The sequence below is a fragment of the Neofelis nebulosa genome, chromosome 15, assembly GCF_028018385.1.
Source record: "Neofelis nebulosa isolate mNeoNeb1 chromosome 15, mNeoNeb1.pri, whole genome shotgun sequence".
NCBI classification, from domain to species: domain Eukaryota; kingdom Metazoa; phylum Chordata; class Mammalia; order Carnivora; family Felidae; genus Neofelis; species Neofelis nebulosa.
The window spans coordinates 75,249,477-75,276,172 of NC_080796.1; positions in this window are offsets into that span (position 1 = coordinate 75,249,477).

Genomic DNA, 26,696 nt, shown 5'->3' on the forward strand with positions numbered 1-26,696 from the left:
CTGGTCCTAACCCAAATCAAGGTCACGGGACAGCTGGAATGGGCCTGTGCTGGAATGGGCACAGGAGCTCCCAAGTGGATAGAATCTGACAGGAAGGGACAGAGCTCCTGAAATGCAACCTGCCAGACCCCATGCATCTAGGTCTCTCTGTGGGAACCACCCATCTGCAGGACCAGCTCTCACCAGGAGGGCTCCACGGACACAGGACAAGGACACTCCGTCACCCGCAGGCACTCCAGGATAGGCAGGCTGGGGACAGTGGAAGAGTAGGAGCTGGCACTGGGGATACCCTTTTTTTGGGCCCCCCAGCCAGCCCCCTGTCCCCTACCAGGGCGTGTTCCTGCAGTCAGTCACCCTTTGTCTCCCCAGGGAAGCTAAGGGCTGGATCACTTTTATCAGACGCTTCCTGCCTGCCAGCCCCCTCTCACCTTGGACCTGGAAGCTAACCTCTTAAAGTTTGCCACCAACAGGGCCCCATTAGAGACCTCCCAGGATAAATACACGGATTGTTTTGAATCCAAAAGGTACTCATTCACGTCTGTTCCTCCTCCCTTGGGCCTCAAGAGGTAGAATGGTTCCCCAAAGGGGACGGCCAGTCAAGGCCCCTAGACCCTAACTCAAAGAGGGTGTGTTTTCTCTTTTCAATTGCCCCACCCCCACCCCTCAGGCTTGGGCTGAAGTTGACTGGGAGAGTTCAAACAATACCCTTTGTTCTCTGTCACCTACAGAGGCTATGACCCTAAGTGCTGGGTGGGTTGGGCTGACAAGCAGACCCCTCCTCTGGCCTCTGGCCCTCACACATCAATAACTGCCAGAAAGTGCCCTTTATTTCCCTGAAACCTTCCCCTCCCTTTCTTGTCAGCCCGGGAGGAGGCTGACTGTGTGGCCAGCTGAGGTATCACACAGGGTCCCTCTGACCAGCAGAACTCAGTGTCCCAGCCCAGTGGCACCCCCTAGAGTCAAGCCCCAGACAGGGCCCGGTGCCCTCAGCCTTCCTGGGGACACCTGTCCACTTTCACCATCCGGGGGTGTGGCATCCCCGGTCTGGTTCACCCCACGCGCCACCTGCAGCAGAGTTCTGCCTTCTGCTGACTCGCCAGCTGAGTTTACCCCGAGAAGGGATTTCTAGCACCGTCGTCACAAGGGGGTTATAACATCTCCCCTTCTGGTAATATCTACAGAATGTCGGGGTTTTGTAACCGTTCAGAAGCAACATAGTGAAGATTAAATACAGACTTATCATATGCCCTAAGCTCGTGATTTGGGGCTTACATACAAAAGAATTGAAAGCAGGGACTTGAACAGATATTTGCACCCCTGTTCGTGGCAGTATTGTTCACAATGGCCAAGCGGTGGAAACAACCCGAGTGCCCAGCCACGGATGACCGGATAAACAAAATCCGCGATCTCTAGACAAGCGAATATTAGTCAGTCTTAAAAAGGGAGGCAGTTCTGACACACGCTCGAACATGAATGAACTTCGGACATTTTGCTGAGAGAAATAAGTCAGACACAGGACAAACACTAAATGACTTCACTTGCATAAAGAAGCCAGAGTGGTTAACTCATAGCGACAGAGTCCGGTAGTGGCCGCCGGAGGCTGGAAACAAGAATGGCATTATTGTGGGATGTGCGTGGAGCTTTGCTTTTGCCAAACGAAAAGTGTTATAGACGCGGATGGTGGTGATGGCCGCACAGCAGTGTGAGTGTGCACACTGGACTGTGCACTTAGCCGTGGTTCAGACGGGAGCTTCCGGGATGCTTGCGCGTTGGGGGTGGGGGTGGGGGGAGTGGCACCCGGAGGGCTGGGAAGTCCAGGCCCGCTCCTCTTCTATCTGACTTCTCAGTTACATCCTTTTAAAATGAACCTGTGGGGCGCCTGGGTGGCGCAGTCGGTTAAGCGTCCGACTTCAGCCAGGTCACGATCTCGCGGTCCGTGAGTTCGAGCCCCGCGTCGGGCTCTGGGCCGATGGCTCGGAGCCTGGAGCCTGTTTCCGATTCTGTGTCTCCCTCTCTCTCTGCCCCTCCCCCGTTCATGCTCTGTCTCTCTCTGTCCCAAAAATAAATTAAAAAAAAAAACGTTGATAAAATGAACCTGTGGCCTTGTGGCAGATTGGTAGCATGTGGCATCCAGAAATCACTGTAATTGTGACAGTATCTCATGCAACTGTGGAAGAGTATTCTCTGTTCAAGGATTTAAAAACACTTTTCTAATGTCTTTAGGACTCCCTTCGTGTTACTGAAGGTTCATTTTTCGAGATCATTCCTAATTTTCATGGCATATACTCTTGGCCAACTTTTATTTTTTTGTTTTTAATTTTTTTCAAGTTTATTTATTTTGAGAGAGAGACACAGAGAGGGTGAGTGGGGAAGGGGCAGAGAGACAGGTAGAGACAGAATCCCAAGTAAGCTCCTCACTGTCAGAGTGGGGCCCGATGCAGGGCTCGAACTCACAAACCATGAAATCCTGACCTGAGCCGAAACCAAGGGTTGGACGCTCAACCGACTGAGCCACCCAGGCGTCCCAACTCTTGGCCAACTTTTTAAAAAGAAGACCCACTAGTCTGTGAGCAGAAGCACCGTGATGCACAGATAAAGCATGTCGTGGGGCGCCTGGATCGGCTCAGGTCATGATCTCGAGATTCCTGTGTTCGAGCCCCTCGTGGGTTCAGGCTCTGTGCTGACAGCTCAGAGCCTGGAGCCTGCTTTAGATTCTGTGTCTCCCTCTCTCTCTGCCCCTCCCGTTCTTTGCTCTCTCTCCCTCTCTCTCTCTGCCTGTCTCTCTCTCTCAAAATATATAAACATTAAAAAAAAAAAGAAAAAAAGCATGTCCTGATTCCATTGCTCAAAAAGAAGGTGTGATCTTACTGCTAACTGGCCAAGGTCGCTCCAGAAAAACAAGGGCTGAAGCATAGTTGCCGCCCCTGGGAGCCCAAACCTGGGGTCCTGGTGTTTGAAGAACACAACACCGTTGACTCATTGCAGCTGTGTCAGAAATCCAATGGGCATGAACTAAAGTTACTTCATTTGCTTGAAAATTATCTACTAAAATGAACTCAACCTTTGTTTCTGGTTTTTATACTTTTTTTTTAGTTTATTTATTTATTTTGAGAGAGAGAGAGAGAGAGAGAGAGAGAGAGAGAGAGAGAATCCCAAGCAGGCTCCAAACTGCTAGCACAAAGCCCGACATGGGGCTCAAACTCACAAACCATGAGATCATGACCTGAACTGAAATCAAGAGTCTGACATCCAACTGACTGAGCTACCCAGGCACCCCAGTACTTTTTTTTTTTTTTTTTTTAAAGGAAAGGATTTTTTTTTTTTAATTTTTTTTTCAACGTTTTTTATTTATTTTTGGGACAGAGAGAGACAGAGCATGAACGGGGGAGGGGCAGAGAGAGAGGGAGACACAGAAGCGGAAACAGGCTCCAGGCTCCGAGCCATCAGCCCAGAGCCCGACGCGGGGCTCGAACTCACGGACCGCGAGATCGTGACCTGGCTGAAGTCGGACGCTTAACCGACTGCGCCACCCAGGCGCCCCCCCAGTACTTTTTTTTTAAATAGGCTACATGCCCAACATGGGGCTTGAACTCACCACCCTAAGATTAAGAGTCACATGCTCTACCAACGGAGTCAGCCAGGCACCCCTCAACCTTTTTTTTTCCTAAAAAAGAATAAATAAATACCAGCGCGCTATTTCCTAACCTGTGTTCCCCTGAATTAATTGTAGTGGGTAATGGAATACAGTGTATGTCTTCTTTTTTTTTTTGAAATAGAGAGCGTGAGCAGGAGAGGGACAGAGAGAGAGGGAGAGACGGTCCCACGCAGACTCTACACTATCAGCACAGAGCCGGATGTGGGTCTCAAACTTATGAACCCTGAGATCGTGACCTGAGCCAAAGGCGGATGCTTAACTCACTGAGCCACCCAGGTGCCCCTAATTCACTATGTGTCTGCTACCTTGCAAATGTTTCTTCTCTTGTAAGAAAATGACAAACATAAAAATTATATATTTTAACGTGGTAAATATTCCATTATGTATATTTTACCAACTTAAAAAAAAAGCCTCACTATTTTAAGGTTAAACAAACTAGGAGGTTGAAAATGCAGATATACCAAATAGACGCATGTGAGCTGTAGAGCAGGGGAGGCGACTCATCTCATTTTAAGGGTGTGATGTGACATTCCTTTAGACAGCAGATTTCCTACATGCAATATACAGTGTAATTCTGTCTACACGGACTCTGAAACCAGACTGCCTGGGTCTAAATTCCACTCTGCCACTCAGTAGCTCTTTGTCCAAAGACAAGTGACTTGATGTCACTGTGCTTCAGTGTGTCCATCTGTAAAACAGGGGAAATAGAAGTAACTTCTTAAGATTCTTATGAAAATTAAATTGGCATATGTAAAATGTTTGTAACAATGTTTAACACATGGTAAGTTCTAGATGAGTATCGTGTTGTTTTTTTTTAATTTTTTTTTTAATGTTTATTTGTGTTTGAGAAAGAAAGAGACAGAGTGTGAGCAGGAGAGGGAGACACAGAATCGGAAACAGGCTCCAGGCTCCGAGCTGTCGGCACAGAGCCCGACGCGGGGCTCGAACTCACGGACCGCGAGATCATGGCCTGAGCCGAAGTCGGCCGCTTAACCGACTGAGCCACCCGGGCGCCCTTGAGTGTTTGTTAAGTGTGTGTAAACATGTACTCTTCCCAAAACACATTCTTGCCAGGCAGGAGACTCTCTGGATGTCTTTAATCACAACCCATTGTATCCCCTGTAAATTGAACAGGTCAAAGTAGAATTTGGCCACGAGATGCCCCAGGAGGCCCCTTCCAGCTCGTGGGTTTAACAGTGTTCTGGATTCCAGAACAATTTACCAGCCGACCTAACAGTTCCAGCCAGGTTTGCTGCCGACGCCAGCAGTGATCTCGTGTCACCTGGGGCCTGTCGGCCCCGCGTCCCCTCTCCTGGAAGATGCTGTGAACTCGGACCACCGTTCGTTTCTGCACTTCCCCGCGGAGGCTGCTTTACTCTCCGAGGCTCCGCGGACGGAGGCGCGAGGAACAGTCCCCTTCCCACGGCCAGTGTCCTGCATGCACCGCGGTGTCTGCGCCCGCACACACGTGCAAGCGGATTCCAGAGCCAAACTGCCTGAGTTCACATCCAGCCGTGCCACTAACCAGCCGGGGACCCTTGTGCGCCGCCGGGGGCACGTAAAATGGCACAACCTCTGTGGAAAAGGCTGGAAGTTCCTCGGAAATTAAACATAGAAATACTGTTAGAACCCAAAAGAAGTGAGAGCAGGGACTCAACACATACATGTACACCCGTGCTCATAGTAGCACTCATTATTCATAATAAACGGCAAGAAAGAATTCTTCCTGCCGGGTGGCCTTCAAACCGGACTTTTTCCTGCCTTTGGACTTGAATGAGAACGTCATCAGCTCTCCCGGGGTCTCCAGCCTGCTGGCCTTCTGAGTCTCAGGCCTTCCGATTTGGACAGAACTACACCGCTGGCTCTCCTGGGCCAACGGCCAACTCGGCCTGCAAATCTCAGCACTCGTCAGCTCCCCGAATCCCGCGAACCGATTCCTTACAGTAAATCTGTCATGTATTGTAATAAATTATATAATAAACATACGTATAAAGAGATGTATAAATTTTTAAAAAAAATTTTTAAGCGGCACAACAAGACGCCTGGGGGCTCAGTTGGTTAAGCGTCTGACTTTCGCTCAGGTCATGATCTCATGGTTCATGAATTCAAGCCCCGCATCGGGCTCTGTGCTGACAGCTCAGAGCCTGGAACCTGCCTCAGATTCTGTATCTCCCTGTCTCTGCCCCTCCCCCATTCACACTCTGCACTCTGTCTCTGTCTCTTAAATAAATGAACATTACTTAAAGATTTTAAAAACATGGCAACAGAAATAAAAGAGTTGAGGTGAGAAAGTTAAATATAAATATAAATGGAAGTGTTGAAAGATCAAGAAATGTCCCAGAAAATACAACAAGAAAACCCAAAGAAATGAAGAGATGATAAGAAACGTAGAGAAACAGTCCGGGAAGTACGCTACTTGAATAATCAGAGAGGAGAAAAGAGGAGAAAAGAAATAATTAAAGTCATTCAAGAGGACTTCTCGGAACTCAGGGACCCGAGCTTCTGCTGGGCCCGAAGAACCGGGTGAGAGCCCCTCGCAAGGGACGAGTCTAGATACCCACCAAGCAGGACCAGGAATGACTGCAAAGTCAGAGACAGAGAAAATAACCACCACAAAGGACCCATGTGCCCCTGGACAAGTTCCTGGTGCACAGCTTTGAACGCCTCCTCAGTGGTGGCGTCCCGGATTCTGCCAGCATTTCTGCCTTACTGTGAGCGCGTGCTAGGCTTTCCAGGTCGAGGCGCTGAGGGGCACGGGGGGAGGGGGGAAGGGGCTTTTCCTGCGGTTCCGCCAGCTGCGCCCCACGCCCCACGTCAAGGACGCTCTGGGGTGCTCTGCCCCTGCTCCGCCCCGCCCCGCATCGTCCCAAAGCCTCAGCCCTTCCCACGGGGCGCTGTTGCACCAGACCGTCCCCCCCCCCCCCCAATACACCCGGCCACCTGTGTCCCGAGGGCCTTGCTCCCAGCTCCGGCCCAGCAAACCACCCAACTTCTCGGCCGTCCCGGGGCCACAAGCACACGTCCTCGGGGAGCTCTGAACCCCTGCCTGGGGGAGGGCCCCTCCCCCCTCCCAAATGTTTCCTTCCCTGGCTCTTCTCAGCCCTCTGGGACCACGAAGCCGTCAGCGTCTTGGAACCTTTCTTTCGTCCTAGTCCGATGCTTCTCTACAGTAAAATGCCCCGTTTCAATCCCTGAGGGATTCTGACCGCGGGCTGGACCCAGACCGTCGCCCAGGAGGCAGAGCGACTTGCTTTCAACAGCACGATGAGGAGAAGCCACCCACGGAGCAAAGCTCTCAAATTGGATGGGGAAACACGTCCAGGCCAGAATTCTACACCCAGCCAGAGTGCAAGCCACACTGGGGGACACAGGGTCACACTGGGGGGGACACAGAGTCACACTGGGAGGGGACACAGAGTCACCCTGGGGGGAGACAGAGTCACCCTGGGGGGGCACAGGGTCACGGGGGGGGGAACAGAGTCACCCTGGGGGGCACAGAGTCACGGGGGGGGGACAGAGTCACCCTGGGGGGGGCACAGTCACCCTGGGGGGGGGACAGAGTCACCCTGGGGGGGCACAGAGTCATGGGGGGGACAGAGTCACCCTGGGGGGGCACAGAGTCACCCTGGGGGGGACACAGAGTGACACGGGGGGGGACAGAGTCACCCTGGGGGGGCACAGAGTCATGGGGGGGACAGAGTCACCCTGGGGGGGCACAGAGTCACCCTGGGGGGGACACAGAGTGACACGGGGGGGGAACAGAGTCACCCTGGGGGGCACAGAGTCACGGGGGGGGGACAGAGTCACACTGGGGGGGGCACAGAGTCACCCTGGGGGGGACACAGAGTGACACCGGGGGGACACAGAGTGACACGGGAGGGGACACAGTGACACCGGGGGTGACACAGAGTCAGCACAGAGTCACCCTGGGGGGGACACAGAGTGACACCGGGGGGGACACAGTGACACCGGGGGGGACACAGAGTCAGAACAGAGTCACCCTGGGGGGGGGACAGAGTCACCCTGGGGGGGACACAGAGTGACACGGGGGGGGACACAGTGACACCGGGGGTGACACAGAGTCAGCACAGAGTCACCCTGGGGGGCACAGAGTCACCCTGGGGGGGACAGAGTCACCCTGGAGGGGACACAGAGTGACACCGGGGGGGACACAGTGACACCGGGGGGGACACAGAGTCAGAACAGAGTCACCCTGGGGGGGGACAGAGTCACCCTGGGGGGGACACAGAGTCACCCTGGGGGGGGAACAGAGTCACGGGGGGGACAGAGTCACACTGGGGGGGCACAGAGTGACACCGGGGGGGACACAGAGTCCAGAGTCACCCTGGGGGAGGCACAGAGTCACCCTGGGGGGGGCACAGAGTCACCCTGGGAGGGACAGAGTCACCCGGGGGGGCACAGTCACCCTGGGGGGGGACAGAGTCACCCTGGGGGGGCACAGAGTCACCCTGGGGGGACACAGAGTGACACCGGGGGGACACAGTGACACCGGGGGGGACGCAGAGTCAGAACAGAGTCACCCTGGGGGGGACACAGAGTCACCCTGGGGGGACACAGAGTGACACCGGGGGTGACACAGAGCCAGCACAGAGTCACCCTGGGGGGGACACAGAGTGACACCGGGGGGGACACAGAGTCACCCTGGGGGGGGCACAGAGTCACCCTGGGGAGGCACAGAGTCACGGGGGGGGGGACAGAGTCACACTGGGGGGGCACAGAGTCACCCTGGGGGGGGACTGAGTCACCCTGGGGGGGACACAGAGTCACCCTGGGGGGGCACAGGGTCACCCTGGGGGGACACAGAGTGACACCGGGGGTGACACAGAGCCAGCACAGAGTCACCCTGGGGGGGACACAGAGTGACACCGGGGGGGACACAGAGTCACCCTGGGGGGGGCACAGAGTCACCCTGGGGGGACACAGAGTCACACTGGGGGACACAGAGTCACCCTGGGGAGGCACAGAGTCACGGGGGGGGGGACAGAGTCACACTGGGGGGGCACAGAGTCACCCTGGGGGGGGACAGAGTCACCCTGGGGGGGACACAGAGTGACACCAGGGGGGACACAGAGTCACCCTGGGGGGGCACAGGGTCACCCTGGGGGGACACAGAGTGACACCGGGGGTGACACAGAGCCAGCACAGAGTCACCCTGGGGGGGACACAGAGTGACACCGGGGGGGGACACAGAGTCACCCTGGGGGGGGCACAGAGTCACCCTGGGGGGGACAGAGTGACACTGGGGGGGACACAGAGTCACGCTGAGGGGGGCACAAAGACGTTTGAAAGGAACCCCTGAGAGTTTGGCGCTCAACACAGACATGTGGCCTGTCACAGCGGAACAGAAGAGGCCTGTGGGATCCACGGGAGGGAAAGAGCAGCGGAGCCCCCCAGGGCCACCTGGGAGGGGGTGGGGGGTGCACAGGCCTGGGTCTGCAGTGCCCGTGGGTCTGCAGTCTGCACACAGCCCACCATTTCCTCCTGGCTCTCGCCTCCAGACAGACACGCTTAGCCCTGGGGCTCCTGGGGACTTTCCAGCACCTTCCTTTCCCTCCCCACTGCCCTGTCTTCAGCCCTCAGAGTCCCAAGTCAAAAAATCAAAGATGCACACTTCTGCCTCCAGGCACCACGCCCTGCCCCCTTCCTGCAAGGCCACCCCCACCCAGAGGCGGGGTGGGGGGGGGGCGGGGAGCGGAGGGAAGGCTCTAGGTTCACTTGAGAAAAAACAAACTGGAAGTTGACCTCCCGTCACCTCTGAGCCACAGGAAAGGGCAGGAGGGCAAGAAGGGCCCGGAAAGTGGCCGAGCTGGGTGGGACAAACTCTCCCCCTTAACACCCCGAGGGCTCTGGCTTATTCTCAGGACGAAGCTGAGCGCCTTGGGCGAGCAAAGGGTCCGCCCTCCTTTCACCGCCTCGTCTCTGGCCGCTCTCCCTCCACTGCCTGCCTGGGCTCCAGCCACAGCGAACCGTGCTCTCGAACACCCACGCGATGTGAGTGTATGGGGTGGTTTCCCTGGGCCCCGCACTCAGAACGCTCCGCACCTCACGCACACGCACACGCACACGCGCAGCACCTCCCTGGGGAGGCCACGTGCTTCTGAACACAGACAAGATGCACAGCCCGGGAGACCCCTCCTGTCCCTTGCTCTGGGCGGCTGAGTGCAGTCGTGAGGCCTGGGAAGTGATGTGGCCCCAGGAGGAGCCGGGCCCCTGGAGTCACCGCCACCCGAAGGACACCCACAAACGACCGGGCTGAAGCCCGCCCGCCGCAGTTTGGACCTTGCCGACTCCAGCCCGGGGTCAGCCAACCCCGGTCCTCAGGCCGCGGCGGGCCGCCGCGTCTTTTAACAGCACACGATGGATGGCTCTCCCGAACGGAAAAGAAGCCAGACACAAAAGTGTGCACCGTACACGATTCAATTTGTATAAAATGCAAAACCTGGCCAAACGGGCGTGTGGCATCGGGGGTGGGGGGGTGGGGGGGTGGGGTGAGGACAGGGGTCGCCTTTGGGGGAGTGGCAGGCAGTGTCTGCAGCAGGGCACAGGGAGGCTTCCCGTGGCGGTTACATGGCAGTTCACTTCTCAGAATTATTTCCAGATATTTGTCTTTGAAGGCTGTCATATATCGCATTTTTCTTTCTAAAATACCTTTACGGAAACACACATAATCACAAAGCACACCAAACTTAAGTGTACAGCTCAGTGAATCTTTACAGAGCAGTACATCCGCGGGAGCCCCACCCAGATCGAGGTTAGATACTGCAGACATCCCAGAAGCTTCTTGCCCAGCCCCAGCCCCCACAGGAGTAACCACTACTTTGAGAATGACTGCTGATTGGGTCTGCCGCGTCCTCGTTGTGGCATCGGTGAAATCATACAGAATGCTGCCTTCTGTGTCTGGCTTATTCTGTTCAACCTGACGACCGTGAGGTTAATCCGTGTCGCCGTTCGTGTCCATGAGTCCGTTCTCCTCGTTGCCGCGTAGCATCTTACCTGGCGAACGTGCGATTGGTTACCTAGTATTGGTAGACACGTGGACACTAGGCTTTTCTGACTTTCTTGCTGCCGGGAATAAAGTTGCCGTGAACATTCTCGTACTTGTGTCTTCGATGGATTTATACGCACACACTCCCCTCACCTGGAGTGGGGCCTCTGGTCAGCAGGCGGGCACGCATTTGGCTTTAGCTGGTCGTAGGAGATACTGCAGTTTTCCGGCTGAGAATCCTGTCGGCAAGACACAAGAGTTGCCGTTACAGCCTGTGCTGGCCCACGGCCGGGATGTCACCTGCCCTGCGCACGCCGTTCTTGTCCGCGTGCAGTAGGACTTGGTTGTGGTTGTAATTCCCGTTCTCCTGTAGTTGAACATGGTGTGTATGTCTGTTAGTCCTTCGGGTGTCACCTTTTTTCGAAATGGCCACTCAGGTCTCATGCTTATTTTAAAATTGGATTATTTTTCTCTTTTCTTATTTATTTGTAGTTCTTTACATGGCCTGATGTAAATGGTCTTGTCGGATGTGTGTAATGCAAATGTTTTGCCAGTTGAGAATGTACTTTCACTCTCTTATTAGTGATGTTTTGATAAACGGAAGCTCTTCATTTTAATAAAATTTATAGTTTATTGATATTTTAGTTTTATGGTTAATATTTTTTGTGCCCTGTTTAAGGAATTTCTCTCCACCTCAAGGCCATAAAAGAAGTCATTATATTCTTCTAGAAGTTTTATTGTCCTATCTTTTCTATTTTGGCCCATGATTCGTTTTGAATCAGTGTTTTGTATATGGTGTGAGGTAAGGGTTAATACGTATTGTTTCCATATCTAGCACTATTTATTTTTTTTATTTTTTAATTTTTTTTAACATTTATTCATTTTTTGAGAGACAGAGAGAGACTGAGCATGAGGAGGGGAGGGACAGAGAGAGAGGGAGTCACAGAATCCGAAGCAGGCTCCAAGCTCTGAGCTGTCAGCACAGAGCCCAACGTGGGGCTCGAACTCACTCACGAGCGGTGAGATCATGACCTGAGCTGAAGTTGGACACTTAACCGACGGAGCCACCCAGGCGCCCCTCTAGCACTATTTATTTAAAAGAACCTCTGTTGGGGCACCTGGGCGGCTCCGTTGGTTAAGCGTCCGACTTCAGCTCAGGTCACGATCTCACAGTCTGTGAGTTCGAGCCCTGCATCGGGCTCTGTGCTGACAGCTCAGAGCCTGGAGCCTGCTTCAGATTCTGTGCCTCCCTCTCTCTCTGCCCCTTCCCCGCTCATGCTCTGTCACTCTCTGTCTCAAATATAAATAAAAACATTAAAAAAATTTTTTAATAAATAAATAAATAAAAGAACCTCTGTTGATTGTATACAGAAACACAATCAATCTTTCATTTGACCTTGTATCCATAATCTTCCTAATTCATTTATTAATGTCAATAGTGTATAGATTCTTTGGGGGTTTCTGTGTACACAATCATGTTTTTTGCAATGACTGCTTTCTTTTTTTTCTTTCTTATTTATTTATTTATTTATTTATTTAGAGAGAGAGAGAGAGTGTGTGCAGGTGGGGGAGGAGTACAGAGAGGGAGAGAGAGAGAGAGAGAGCATCCCAAGCAGTCTCTACACCATCAGTGCAGAGCCCGACTCAGTGCTGTATCCCACGAATCGTGAGATCATGACTTTAGTGGAAATCAAGAGTCAGACGCTTAACTGACTGAGCCCCCAGGTGTCCTGCTTTATTTCTTTCTTTCCAATACTTGAAACTTCAGTTTCTGTTTCTTACCTATCAACTTGGTTAGAGCCTCCAGAAGGACACTGGGAGTGAGAGAGCGTCTCGTTCTCAATCTCAGGAGGAAAACTTTCCGCATCTCACTGTGAAGTAAGGACAGAAGATGAGGTTTTATTATTTTGCTGTCAGAGTAAGAGTGTCTCCTTCCATCCCCAGTTTCCTAAGAGGCTTCGTTATGAATGCTAAAACGTTACCGAGCATTTCTTCTGTATCCATTGGGATAGCCATGTGTTTTTCCCACTTCCTCTGTTAATGCGATGAATTATACTGATAAATTTTCAACTCCTACACCCGTCTTGCTTTCCTAGGTAAATTCAAATTTGTCATGATGTAGTTAGCTTTTTATATACGGTTGGAATTGATTTGCTAATATTTTGTTTAGGATTTTTATATTTATGTTCATAAGAGAGATCAGCCTGCAATTCTTTTTCTTATTACTGTTTTTGGCAGCTTTTTTTTTTTTTTGACGTTTTATTTTTGAGAGAGACAGGGACACAGTGTGAGCGGGGGAGGGGCCGAGAGAGAGGGAGACACAGAATCCGAAGCAGGTTCCAGGCCCTGAGCTGTCAGCACAGAGCCGGACGCGGGGCTCGAACTCATGAACCGTGAGATCATGACCCGAGCCAAAGTCAGACGCTTAACCAACGGAGCCACCCAGGTGCCCCTTGGCAGCTTTTGTTATCAAAGTTATACTTCTCTCACAACATGAATCGGAAGAGTTTGAGTAAATGTGATGTTACTCTTTCCCTAGATGTTTGAAGGAATTCATGGGTGAAGCCACCTGGGCCTGGAGTTGTCTTTGTTGAACAGTTTATAGTTTAATGTAATTTTTTAAAATTTTACTTAAATTCCAGTATAGTTGCTCTGCAATGCTATATTAGCTTCGGGTGTACAATATAGTGATTCAACACCTCAACGTCTACTCAGTGCCCAGCGTGATGGATGTACTCTCAATCTCCTTCGCCTGTCTCCCCCGGTCCCCCCACCCAGCTCCCCTCCAGAGACCATCAGCGTGTTCTCTATACTTGAGTCTGTTTCCGGTCTGTCTTTGTCTTCTTTTTTTCCTTTGTTTGCTGTTTTGTTTCATAAATTTCACGTATAAATGAAATCCTACGGTGTTTGTCTTTCTCTGACAGGCTTATTTCGCTTAGCGTTATACTCTTTAGTTCCATGCACGTGGTGACAAATGGCAAGATTCTATTCCTTCTTAAGGCTGAGACTCCAGGGTGTACACACCACCCCTTCTTTATCCATTCTTCTATCCACGGAGACTTGGGCTGCTTCCATAATTTGGCTGTTGTAGATAATGCTGCTATAAACATACAGGTATCCTTTCAAATTAGTGCTTTGGTATTATTTGGGTCAATATCGAGTAGTGCAATTGCTGGGTCGTAGGGTAGTTCTATTTTTAAATTTTTGAGAAACCTCCATACTGTTTTCCACAGTGGCCGCACCAGTTTGCATTCCGACAAAGGGTTTTTAATTTTAGATACAATTGCTTTTTTTTTAAATTTTTTAAAGTTTATTCATTTTTGAAAGAGAAAGGGACAGAGCGTGAGCAGGGAAGGGGCAGAGAGAGAGAGGGAGACACAGAATCCGAAGCAGGCTCCAAGCTCTGAGCTGTCAGCCCAGAGCCCCACGCGGGGCTCGAACCCATGAGCCGTGAGATCATGACCTGAGCTGAAGTCGGACGCCCAATCGACTGAGCCACCCAGGTGCCCCTTAAAAGGTTTTTAAATTTTTTTTTAATGTTTATTTATTTTTGAGAGAGACAGAGACAGAATGCAAGTGGGTTAGGGGCAGAGAGAGATGGAGACACAGAATCTGAAGCAGGCTCCAGGTTCCAAGCTGTCAGCACAGAGCCCGACGCGGGGCTTGAACCCACGAACCGCAAGATCATGACCTGAGCTGACGTCGGACGCCTAAACCGACTGAGCCCCCAGGCGCCCCTAGATACAATTTCTTTATCAGATATAGGACTCCAGATTCCAATTTTCTACTTGTTTCTGGTTTGAAAAGTGTTTTTCAAGGAATTTGACTACTTCATTGAAAATTTCACATTTATTTGTGTAGAATACTTCACAATGTCCTTTTGTTATCTTCTTATTGTCTATTGTGATATTTCCCTTTTCATTCTTGATTTTGCCTTTTTTCAAAAATTGTTATCAGCCTTGCCAGGGGGATCATTAATTTCACTAGTCCTTTCAAAAAAACAACTTTTGCTTTGTTGATTCATACTCTTATATGTTTATTTTCTATTTCATTAATTTCCATTTTTAGTTTTCTTATTTCCTTCCTCCTATGTTCTTTGAGTTTAATTTGCTGGAATTTTTTCTAATCTTGAAATTGATTATTATTAATTTTTAGCCTTCTTTTCCAACATACGCATTTAAAGCTATAAATTCTCTCTAAGCACGGCTTTATCTGCATCCCAGAAGTTTTGGTATGTTGTAATCTCTATGTCATTTGGTTCAAACTATTTTCTCATTTGCGTCATGATTTCGTCTTTTGTTCATGAATTATCTAATTTTTTTATTTTTTTATGTTTATTTATTTTTGAGACAGAAACAGAGCATGAGTGGGGGAGGGGCAGAGAGAGAGGGAGACACAGAATCCGAAGCAGGCTCCAGGCTCTGAGCTGTCAGCACGGAGCCCGACGCGGGGCTCAAACCCACCAAACGTGAGATCATGAGTCGAAGTTGGACGCTTAACCGACTGAGCCACCCAGGTGCCCCTGTTCATGGGTTATTTAGAAGTGGATTTTCGGGGCGCCTGGGTGGCGCAGTCGGTTAAGCGTCCGACTTCAACCAGGTCACGATCTCGCGGTCCGTGAGTTCGAGCCCCGCGTCAGGCTCTGGGTTGATGGCTCGGAGCCTGGAGCCTGTTTCCGATTCTGTGTCTCCCTCTCTCTCTGCCCCTTCCCCGTTCATGCTCTGTCTCTCTCTGTCCCAAAAATAAATAAAAAACGTTGAAAAAAAAAAATTAGAAGTGGATTTTCTAATTTCCAACCATTTGTAGATTTTCTACTTACAGTTTTATTATTACTGTCTTAAGTACACTGTGGTCAGAGAACACACTCTGTATTATACTAATCCTTTAAAATGTGTTGAGTGCTGCCTGGGTGGCTCAGTCGGTTAAGCATCCGACTCTTGGTTTTGGCTCAGGTCGTGATCTCACAGTCCATGGTTTCAAGCCCCACATAGGGCTTTGTGATGACAGTGTGGAGCCTGCCTGGGATTCTCTCCCTTTCTCTCTCTTCCCTCCCTTGTTCATAGTCTCTCTCTCAAAAGAAATTAACTAAAAAACTTTAAAATGTGTTGGGACTTACTGAATGGTTTAACATATGGTCAACTTTGTTTCGTGTTCCCTGTGAATTACATAATTATGGGCGATAGTATTCTAGACATCACATTCTATCAAGTTTCTTAATTGTATTTTTCAAATTTTTGATATATTTATGTTTTTATCACCTTGTCTAATTATTACCGAGAGAAACGTGTTAAAGTCTGTTATGATTGTGGATTTGTCTTTGGCTCCTTTTAATTCTGTTCATTTTTGCTTCGTATATTTTCCGGCAATGTCTCAAGTACATATAATTCAGAATCATCACCTGAATCTTCCTGGCCTTTTTTTTTTTTTTTCAACATTTTTTTTTTTTTATTTTATTTTTGGGACAGAGAGAGACAGAGCATGAACGGGGGAGGGGCAGAGAGAGAGGGAGACACAGAATCGGAAACAGGCTCCAGGCTCTGAGCCATCGGCCCAGAGCCTGACGCGGGGCTCGAACTCACGGACCGCGAGATCGTGACCTGGCTGAAGTCGGACGCTTAACCGACTGCGCCACCCAGGCGCCCCTCTGGCCTTTTTAATATTATGAAATTTTCCTCTTTATTTCTGGTAATACTTCTTGTGTCATAATCTGCTTTCCGATAGACGTGCAACCTGCCACCTTCCTTTCGGTCACTATTTACATCGTACGTCTCTTTCCTTCCTTTCCTCTTAAGCTTTCTGTACCTCACAGTTAATATATGCCTTTCATAAGCAGTACACAGTTGAGTTTTGTTTTGTATGAAATTCAACAGTGTTTGTCCTTTAATTGGGGTATTTTGCTCTTTACATCTAGTTGAATTACTGAGGTATTTGGATTTGGATCTTACCATCTTATTTCTTCTCCATTTAATCTCACTTCTATTTTTGAGAGAGGCAGAGACAGTGTGAACAGGGGAGGGACAGAGAGAGGCAGAGAATCCCAAGCAGGTCTGCTCTGTCAACCCAGAACCTGATGTGGGGCTCGAACTCACAAACCGCAAAATCATGACCAGAGCTGAAACCAAGAGTCAGACACTTAACTGACTGAACCAATGAGCCCTTGATTTATTATTGTCGTTTATTCCATTTTTTCCTCTATTCAATTCTTTTTTTATGTTTATTTATTTATTTCGAGAGAGTAATAGAGACAGCACGAGTGGGGGAGAGGGACAGAGAGAGGGAGAGAGAGAATCCCAAGCAGGCTCAGCACTGTCAGCACAGAGCCGCCCGCAAGGCTCAGTCCCACGAACCACGAGATCATGACCTGCGCCAAAATCAAGAGTTGGATGCTCAACTGACTAAGCCACTCAGGTTCCCTGCACCTGACTCTTGATCTCAGCGCAGGTCTTGACCTCAGGGTTGTGAGTTCAAGCCCTGTATTGGGCTCTGCACTGGGTGTGGAGCCTACTTTAAAGAAAAAAATGAGAGGGCTGGAAAAGAAAAAAAGAAAAAAATGAGGAAAAAAAAGAAGTCCTCCAACTCAACAATGAAAAGACCAAACAAAACAAAGCAAAAACAAAAACAACCCCCGCCCCCCCCAAAAAAAACAAATGGGGAAAGATTTGAACAGGCATTTCTCCAAAAAGATACAAACAGCCAACACACACATGGGAAGGTACTCAAGGTCATTTATCGTTAGGGAAACACGAATCCAAAGCACATGCGATAGGATGGACCTAGAGTGAATTATTAGTGAAATAAGTCAGAGAAAGACAAATACCATGTGATTTCACTTACATGTAACAGAAAGCGGAAGGCAGACCTGTAAATACAGAGAAGAATCAGATAGTTGCGGGGGGCGGGTTGGGCAAATCGGTGAAGGGGAGGGGGAGGCCAGTTCCGGAAGACACGTAGCAGGTGGCGCTGTGATTGCACGTGTGGTGACAGATGGCGGCCGCAGGTGTGGCGGGCACAGACCAACGTAGGGACGCGTGGAGTCGCTCTGTTGTACACCTGACACGAATGGAACGTTGCGTGTCAGCTGTACTTCAATTAAAACGAAAGCCGCCGTGAGGTACCACTTCACACTCACAGTGGATGGCTGCACTGAAAAACAAAAAGCAAATGAAGAAAAGAAGGAAAGAACAAGTGTTGGGAAAGAGGCGGAGAAATCAGAGCCCTCAGACGCTGTTGGCGGGAACGCAAAGTGATGCGGCTGCGCGAGGGACAGGCGGGCGCCTCCTCCAGACGGTCAACGGGGAGTCGCCCCCGTGGCCGCCCAAGTCCACTCCTAGGAGGTACTCAGAACTGAGCGTAGGTGTTCACACACAAGCTTGCACACGAATGCGCACAGCCGCCCTGTACACGATCGCCAAGATGTGGAAGCAACCCACATGTTTATTGACAGAGGAATGGACAGACGTGCTTTCACAAGATGGGCTATTATTTCGTCCCCCGAAACGGAATCGAACACCGACACCTGGTACAACGTGGATGAGCCCTGGAAACATTGTGCCGCGTGGAAGAAGCCAGGGACACGAAAGGCCACACGTTATTTGTTTCAACTGATACGAAATATCGAGACCAGGCAAATCCAGAGAGACAAGAAAGCGGATTAGTGGTCGCCAAGGGTGCGGGTGGGGAGAAACGGGAGTGGCTGCTCCATGCTACCAGGTTCCATTGGGGTGATGAATGAGTTCTAGAACCAGCTAGTGGTAATGGTATGAGTGTACTTGATCCCACTGAATTGTGCATTTTTAAATGTTTACGATCGTAAATTTTATGGTCATCTGTTTTACTGCAATGAAGTTATCGAGCTGTTCTTTATTTGGATTATATCTAACGCTAGTTACCATTTAGAAATTAGAATTGGGGGGCGCCTGGGTAGCTGAGTCCATTGAGTGTCCAACTTCAGCTCAGGTCACGATGTCGCAGTTCGTGGGTTCGAGCCCCATGTTGGGCTCTGTGCTGACAGCTCAGAGCCTGGAACCTGCTTCGGATCCTGGGTCTCCCTCTCTGTCTGCCCCTCCCCCACTCGTGCTCACACACACTCTCTCTCTCTCTCTCAAAACTAATTTAAAAATTTTTTTTTAATTTTAAAGAAATTAAAATTGGGAATTTAAAGATATGTACACATTAATTCATTCTAAAACAATAAAAATTACATCATTACCAAACACATATTAAAAAAACATTTTATTTCTGTCTTTTAAAAATAGAAATGAAGGGGCGCCTGGGTGGCGCAGTCGGTTAAGCGTCCGACTTCAGCCAGGTCACGATCTCGCGGTCCGTGAGTTCGAGCCCCGCGTCAGGCTCTGGGCTGATGGCTTGGAGCCTGGAGCCTGTTTCTGATTCTGTGTCTCCCTCTCTCTCTGCCCCTCCCCCGTTCATGCTCTGTCTCTCTCTGTCCCAAAAATAAATTAAAAAAAAAATAATAAAAAAAAATAATAAAAATAGAAATGAGTGGCATTTACATTGATTTACTTTTATTTTAATATCTCATAAGCTTCTGTACTCAGTCCTGTGCTATATGATGTTTTAAAGGATATGGTGAAAGTTTGGCATTACACAGATTTGTAGTTGGAAAATGGAAAAGTATTTTAATAGCTTTTTAAGATAGTTGTGAATATTCTTTTTTCATATAGAACTCAAGAAGTGATAGTTTCTTAAATGTGGAATTTGAAACCATAATAATAGAATGTCCATATTCTTTTTGTACATGAAAAGATTTGGGTCTATCTTATTCTATACACACACGTGCGCACACACACGCACACACACACGTATTTTTTTAAGAGACAGGGCTCAAGTGAGTGAGGGGCAGAGGGGCGTAGGGGGGAAGCAAGGCTCACCCGACACAGGGCTCATGCTTACAAACTGAGATCATGACCTGAGCCAAAGTCAGATGCTTAACCGACTGAGCCACCCAGGTGCCCCATCTTTTACTTTAAATGGGCTTTTTACTGTGTACATTTTATAACATTGTGCATTGGTCATGGCGTATGATTCTTTCAATGTGCTATTCGTGGAATTCAGTTTGCTAGTATTTTGTTGGGAATTTTTTTTTTTTTTTAGAATTTTTACATCAATATTCATCAGGGATATTGGCCTGTAGTTTTGTTTTGATTTTTTTTTTTTTTTTTTCCTGTGCTGCCTTTATCCAGTATCAGGATAATGCCAGTCTCATAGAATGAGCTTTGGAGTGTTCGTTCCCTCCTCTTCCATTTTCTGGAAAAGCTTGAGAAGGATTGGCATTAATTCTTCTTTAAATGTTTGTTAGAATTCTCTAGTGGAGACATCTGGGCTTTTCTTTGTTGGGGGAGTTTTAATCACTGATTCAATCTCCTTACTTGTTATTAGTCTGTTCAGATTTTCTACTTCAAGATTCAATCTTGGTCGGTTGTATGTTTCTAGGAGTTTGTCCCTATTTTCTAGGTTGCCCAATCAGTTGGTGTATATCTGTTCACAGTTGTCCCATGATCCCTCATAACACTGTGGTGTCATAGTGTCTGGTGTCTTGCATTCTGTAAAGCCCATGCTTCATCGTATGGACAGCTTTCTACCAATCAGTTTCTCCTGTCATATAACGGACTTTGTTTAGAAAATGTCTCTCTCTTTGATCCTCTTGTCTATCCTTGGCCCATGGCACTGGAGGCCTAATGCCACGATAGCGCATAAGCCATTTTGGACTTTCTGGCAAATAAGCAAGACCTCCACACAGCTCAAGGGTCTTTCCAAAGTGGAAGCCAGTATGACCTTATGCCACCGAGACTCAGGCAAGAAGAGTTGATTTAGAGCCCCCGTCACCACCACCACGGTCCTCACCTGGGATCCCCTCCCGTGAGATGATGCATCAGAGATGCTCAAGGACCTGGCCTTACTAGAACCCACCTTGACCCCTTCTGGCGCTATTCTGAGTGTGGTTGTCCAAACACCCCCAGTGTGCAGACTGCTTGTGGCCAGCCCGCCTGGTGCTAAGTACACAAGTTGAAAACAAGCATTTAGAAATTTTATTGCAACATGGTGGCAGAGAGGGAGGACCCTAGGCTCACCCTGTCCCATGAATATACCCAGATAACTATCAGATCCTCCTGAACACCCCCCAAAACCGACCTGAAGACTACCGGATCAAACTCCACAACTAGGGGTGGAAAAGAAGCCATGCTGAAGAAAATAGGAAGACATGGTTTGGGAGGCAAACAGATTGTGGCCACTGTGGTGGGGAGGGAGCCGCAGTAAGTCACGGAGAAGGGTGAGAGACAGACTAGCGTACGGGGGAGTACAGGGAGACAATGATCCCCATAGCAATTGGCTGGGAAAGCAGAAGGTGAGAGGGGCTGAATTTCGAGTACTTGCAACCTGGGGCTTAAAGGCCTGGAGTTTTAAAGGTCGATGGGCATGGGAGGGGAGAGTGTTGGGAGTTGGGGGGAGGGGGCATCGAGCAGCTCCTGGACAGAAAGCAGAGCAAACTGCTTGCAGACACACAGCATGGAAAAAGAGATCTGAAGAGCATCTGGGACACACAGTGGGGAGGTTATCTGTTCTTCTCCAACTGCATCCCAGAGAGGCGGCATTCACAGAGAGACCCTTCCAGAAACAAAGGCACTAGCAGGCACCGTTTCCCTCCCCTGCCTCTCAGGGTAAGTACAGGGCACCTGTGGGAACCAGTGCAGTGCCCACACTCGCTACCTAACTTGCTTACACCAAGCCCCGCCCCCTCGCACTCCAGAGGAACCACCGCTGCCACTTACGCTCGCCCCACTCCCAGCACAGCAAGCTCCCAACCCCAGAAGAGCGGTCCGAACTCCTGCCCACACCACATCTTTCAACCCAGGAGTTTTGCAAGGCCTGGGTTCTGGCGGTGGCGGCAACAGGTTTCATCTCATAAGCAGACCAGAGCACATCTACTTAAAAGCTGCCACGTTCAGGCCAGGGACCAAACACTGCCCACAACAGGCAAAGAGAGCCTCTGCAGACGACCGGCTTGAAAGGGAAAGCAGCCAGGACACGACAGCAGAGTACATGCAGGCAGCACACACTGGAGACACTCCCGGAAGCGCCAGGCCCTGGGCAACAGGGGACACTATGAAGCAGGGCACTACAGGACCTCTTTTTCATAAGGCCATTGCCTTCAACAGCAGGAGACGTAGCTGACTTTCTTAGTACACAGAAACAGGCACAGAGACTTCGACCAAATGAGAAGACAGAGGAATCTGCCCAGTGAAAGAACAGGACAAGACCACAGTCAGAGATCTAAGTGAAACAGATAGAAGGAACAAGCCTGATGGAGAATTTAAAGTCATGATCATAGGGGCGCCTGGGTAGCTCAATTGGTTAAGCGTCCGACTTCGGCTCGGGTCAGGATCTCATGGTTGGTGAGTTCAAGTACTGTATCAGACTCTGTGCTGATAGCTCAGAGCCTGAAGCCTGCTTTGGATTCAGTCTCCCTCTTTCTCTCTGCCCCTTCCCTGCTTGCACTCCATCTCTCTCTCTCTCAAAAATAAACATACATACATACATACATACATACATACATAAAAATAAAGTAATGACCATAAAGATACTCGCTGGACTTGAGAAAAGAGTGGAGGACACCAGGGAGACCATTAACACAGAGATAAGGAATAACATAGCAGAGATAAAGGACTCAATAAGTAAAATGAGAAGCATGCTTGATGGAATGAACAGCAGGCTGGAGGAAGCAGAGGAACGAATCGGTGACCTAGAAGACAGAGTCATGGAAACCAATGAAGCTGAACAAACGGGAGAAAAAAAAGAATTACGTAAAACAAGAAGAGACTTAGGGAACTCAGTAACTCCATCAAACGTAAAAACATTTGTATTATAGGAATCTCAGAAGAAGAAGAAAGAGAAAAGGGGCCAGAGAATTCCTCTGAAGAAATAATAGCTGAAAACTTCCCTCATCTGGGGAAGGAAGCAGATATCCAGATCGAGGAGGCACAGAGAACCTCCAACAAAAGCAGATCCACACCAGGACATATTGTAATTAAAATGGCAGAATAGAGTGGTAAGGAAAAAATCTTAGGGGCGCCTGGGTGGCTCAGGTGGTTAAGGGTCTGACTCTTGATTTCGGCTCAGGTCATGGTCCCACGGTTCATGAGATTGGGCCCCATGTCTGACTCTGTGCTGACAGCACAGACCATGCTTGAGATTCTCTCTTTCTCTCTCTCCCCCACCCCTCCACCGCTGTCACATGCTCTCTCTCTCAAAAATAAACATTTCATTTAGTTTTTTGAATGTTTATTTATTTTTGAAAGAGAGAGACAGAGCATAAGCAGGGGAGGGTCAGAGAGAGGGAGACACAGAATCCGAAGCGGGCTCCAGGCTCCGAGCTGTCAGCACAGACCCCGACGCGGGGCTCGAACTCACGGACCGTGAGATCGTGACCTGAGCCGAAGTCAGACGCTCAACCGACTGAGCCACCCAGGGGCCCCTAAATAAACATTTTAAAAATCATTTAAAGGGGCGCCTGGGTGGCTCAGTCGGTTAAGCATCCGATCAGCTCAGGTCACGATCTCGCGGTCCGTGAGTTCGAGCCCCGCGTCGGGCTCTGGGCTGACGGCTCAGGGCCTGGAGCCCGCTTCCGATTCTGTGTCTCCCTCTCTCTCTGCCCCTCCCCTGTTCATGCTCTGTCTCTCTCTGTCCCAAAAATAAATAAACGTTAAAAAAAAAATAAATTTAAAAAATAAATAAATTAAAAAAAAATAAAAATCATTTAAAAAAAAGAAAAAAAGTCTTAAAAGCAGTAAGACAAAAGAAGACAGTTACCTAGAAATGTCGTCACAATCCCCCTTTGCTGCAACATCCAGGCTCCTGATCACTTTCCTTCTTCTGGTATTGCTAGCACCAATGCTAATAAAAGACATTATTTTTTACAGAAGTAGGAGTCCATTGCAGACCGGAAACTGAAAAGGCTGGCTGTTCACCAGAAGCACTGTTTCATCCGGCATTTTCTGCCCAAATAGCCCTGAGCCCACTTCTAGGGTCTCTGCAGGCCTCTTCCTCTGCTGTCCTTTGTGTCCCCTCTGTCACTGTGGACACCTGGCCCTCCCCTGGTACAGGTGGAGCCCGGACTCGTGAGCTCATGCGTCTCCTTGTGTGCACCCGAGGCCCCTCCCAGTGCACAACAGGGAGGGGAGGAGATGGGAAGGAAACGGGGAGGCTGAGGGTCGGGGAGCCACGGACAGCAAGTTGTTACGAAGACGTCTCTGTTAAGGTAGGGGATAGAACACGCTCTAACAGTCTGTTAGCCTGACCCCTTGACTTCCTCAGCGCTTAGACAAGTGGTGTGTGGGCCTCCTTGTGTTACTTGCCCCCAGACCCATAAAGGCTCCAGGCAGGCCCGCCCGGAGCATCCCAGACGACTGCTGGGGAACTGTGTGCGCCCTGTGAAGGCACAGCAACGTTTTACCGCGTGGCCTTCAGGGGACCCTGAGCCCATATGACTAAGAACCATTTGTGAGATACCGCAGAACATTTGACTGAACTTCCGGACGCAGGGCAAGGGCTGCTGTGGGCTTAGACCTACAGGACGGCCGTCATCGCTGACGACGTCTGTTACGTCTCCACAGAGCAGACACTCCGCTCTGCTAGGGCTCATCCCTTCCCCTCCAATAAAGGCCCGGGCTCCAGCTCTGGCAAACCCACCTTGAGTGCCTTTCCCGGGCCCCGGGAAAGCGGCTGGCACCCATCGGTTTCCGGCACGGGGTGGGACGGTGCCCGGGAAGGGGGCGCCTTGGGCTTACCGCTGTGGGACAAGAGCGTGGCATGCACGAGGGAGTGGGGAGTAAGCCCTGGTCCTTCCCTTTCTCCTGCAGCTCCCTGCTCACCCCTGCAAGACCTCAAGTAAATCTGGTGTCCCATCCTCCTCCTCCCCATGCTGGGGCCCACATGGGTCACTGCTGGGCCCCGAGGGACAGAGACAGTGTCCTTCCCAGGTGTTTTAACCCCGCCCCCTGTCATAGCAGGGTGGACAATTTCTGCAGAATCTCCAGCCCAGGAAGTCCTAGCGTAGGGGACTCCTATGTTCTCTGTCCAGAAACATTTGTTAAGGGAAAACACCCCAGAGTTTTGTTTGTTTTTATCGGTTCTACGCCCTAGGGGATGTTTGGGAAAGGCCTCCCCTCCTTGTCAGCCCAGCAAGATGGAGTACCGGATCCTTCTGTGCAGAGAGCTGCACGCCCCAGCAGGTCTGGGAGTCACTCCCTGGGGTCGGACACCGAGGCCGCAGAGGAGGGCCTGCACCGGATCTGAGAGCAGACCAGAACCAGAGGAGGGCCTGCACTGGATCTGGACCTCTCCTGTCCCTGACCTTAGGGTCCAGCACGCCGAACTCACACCCCCACACAATGGTAACACATGGGTGTAGGCTTTCCCGACTTTGTTCTGGAAACAGAGATAAGAGGGAGAATTCAGCCCCTCCCTTCAGCTCCAGAGCTCAGCTGTTAGTGCTGGGACTCCGCTGAGAGGTCCCTCCTCGTGGAGACTACAGTCCACAGCCCTGGGTCTTCATGGGCTCTGGCGGGCACGCGGCTGGACGCGGCAGTCTGTCTGGTCCAGCACATCTCTCCCCTTCCCCTGTGTGACCAGGGAGGCCAGCGTGAGACTCTGTTTTCAGGCTCCTCCTGCAGGGGCAGATAGGGCCGTCGTGACCCTGACTCGGTCGCCGTCCCCGGGAAACAGCAGCTCAGGACGTCAGTTCAATTGGTCCCATGCTCCGCATCAGGGAGCATAAAATGTACGCATGACGGCACCAGAACAGACGCGCTGGGCTTTCCCCCAGGACTTGTGTGTCTGGCTCTAGTGACTGTGGTCTGGTTCGGGTGACTGTGGACATTGTTTGCCATTCACCGAAGTGTGGGACCCAGCAGGAGGAGCGGATGAGGAAAATAACATTCGATCTGGGACATGCTGGATGTGAGCGGCTGGCGGGTCATCGGAGAGGAGACGCCTGAGGGTCGGTCAGATACAAAGGCCTAGAGTGTGGGGGGCGGGGAAAGAAGTCCAGTCCGGAGGTGAATGATAGGGACAATCCCAAATCTCACTTATTTTTACTTGTTTATGTTAAATGTTTATTTATTTTGAGAGAGAGAGAATCCCAAGCGGGCTCCACGCTGCCAGCGCAGAGCCCAACGTGGGGCTCAAACCCACAAACCGTGAGATCACGACCTGAGCGGAAATCAAGAGGGCGACGCCCGACTGACTGAGCCGCCCAGGCGCCCCTCCCAGATCTCATTTAAACCCCGGGTTTCAACGGAGCCTCGTAAGGACCTTAAGCAAACCAGAAGAGCTCAGAGCCAAGAAGGAGCCCTGGTGGCAAAGAGCAGAGGAAGATCTCCCAGAGCAGCCAGGGAGCAGTGATGACTGTGGCCAACAAGGTCAGATGCAAGTACGAGACCGCAAGCAAGATCAGACCTGGAAATGTCCGCTGGACAGCCGCCGAGGGTCGAAGGTGATCCTAGTGAAAGCATTCAGGGGGTGGGAGATGGGCAAGGGCCGGGGAGTGGGGTGGGGGGGGGGAACATTGGGCTGAGCTCAGGGAAACAGGTGAAGGGAAGGTCAGGACAGGCAGAGAGGCCCCTCCAGGGGTGGGCAGCTGAGGCAGGGTGTCGGAGGGAAGGGGCAGAGGAAAGAGGTGAAATCCCAGTAGCCAGAGGGGCCTGCTGGATGGGGGCCGTGCCCTGTTCTGCCCACGGAGCAGGGGACTGTGGCCTGGGATCTGGCAGGAGAGCGAGTGAGCAGCAGAGGTCAGAGGCCATCTGTGTACAGGGAAAGGACGGCTGAGCCCCAGGCTGCAATCTGGGAGGACACGGCTCCAGGCACTTGGGGTGCCTGTGGGACCGTGGTGCCCTCAGACCCATCTGCCGAGTCCGAGTGGACAGGAGAGCGGTGGCAACAGGGACACGTGCCCAGGTCCACAGCGCGTGCAAGGAAGCGGGAAGTCAAGGGGGAGCAGTGGGGGCCTGGCGCCAGGCGCCT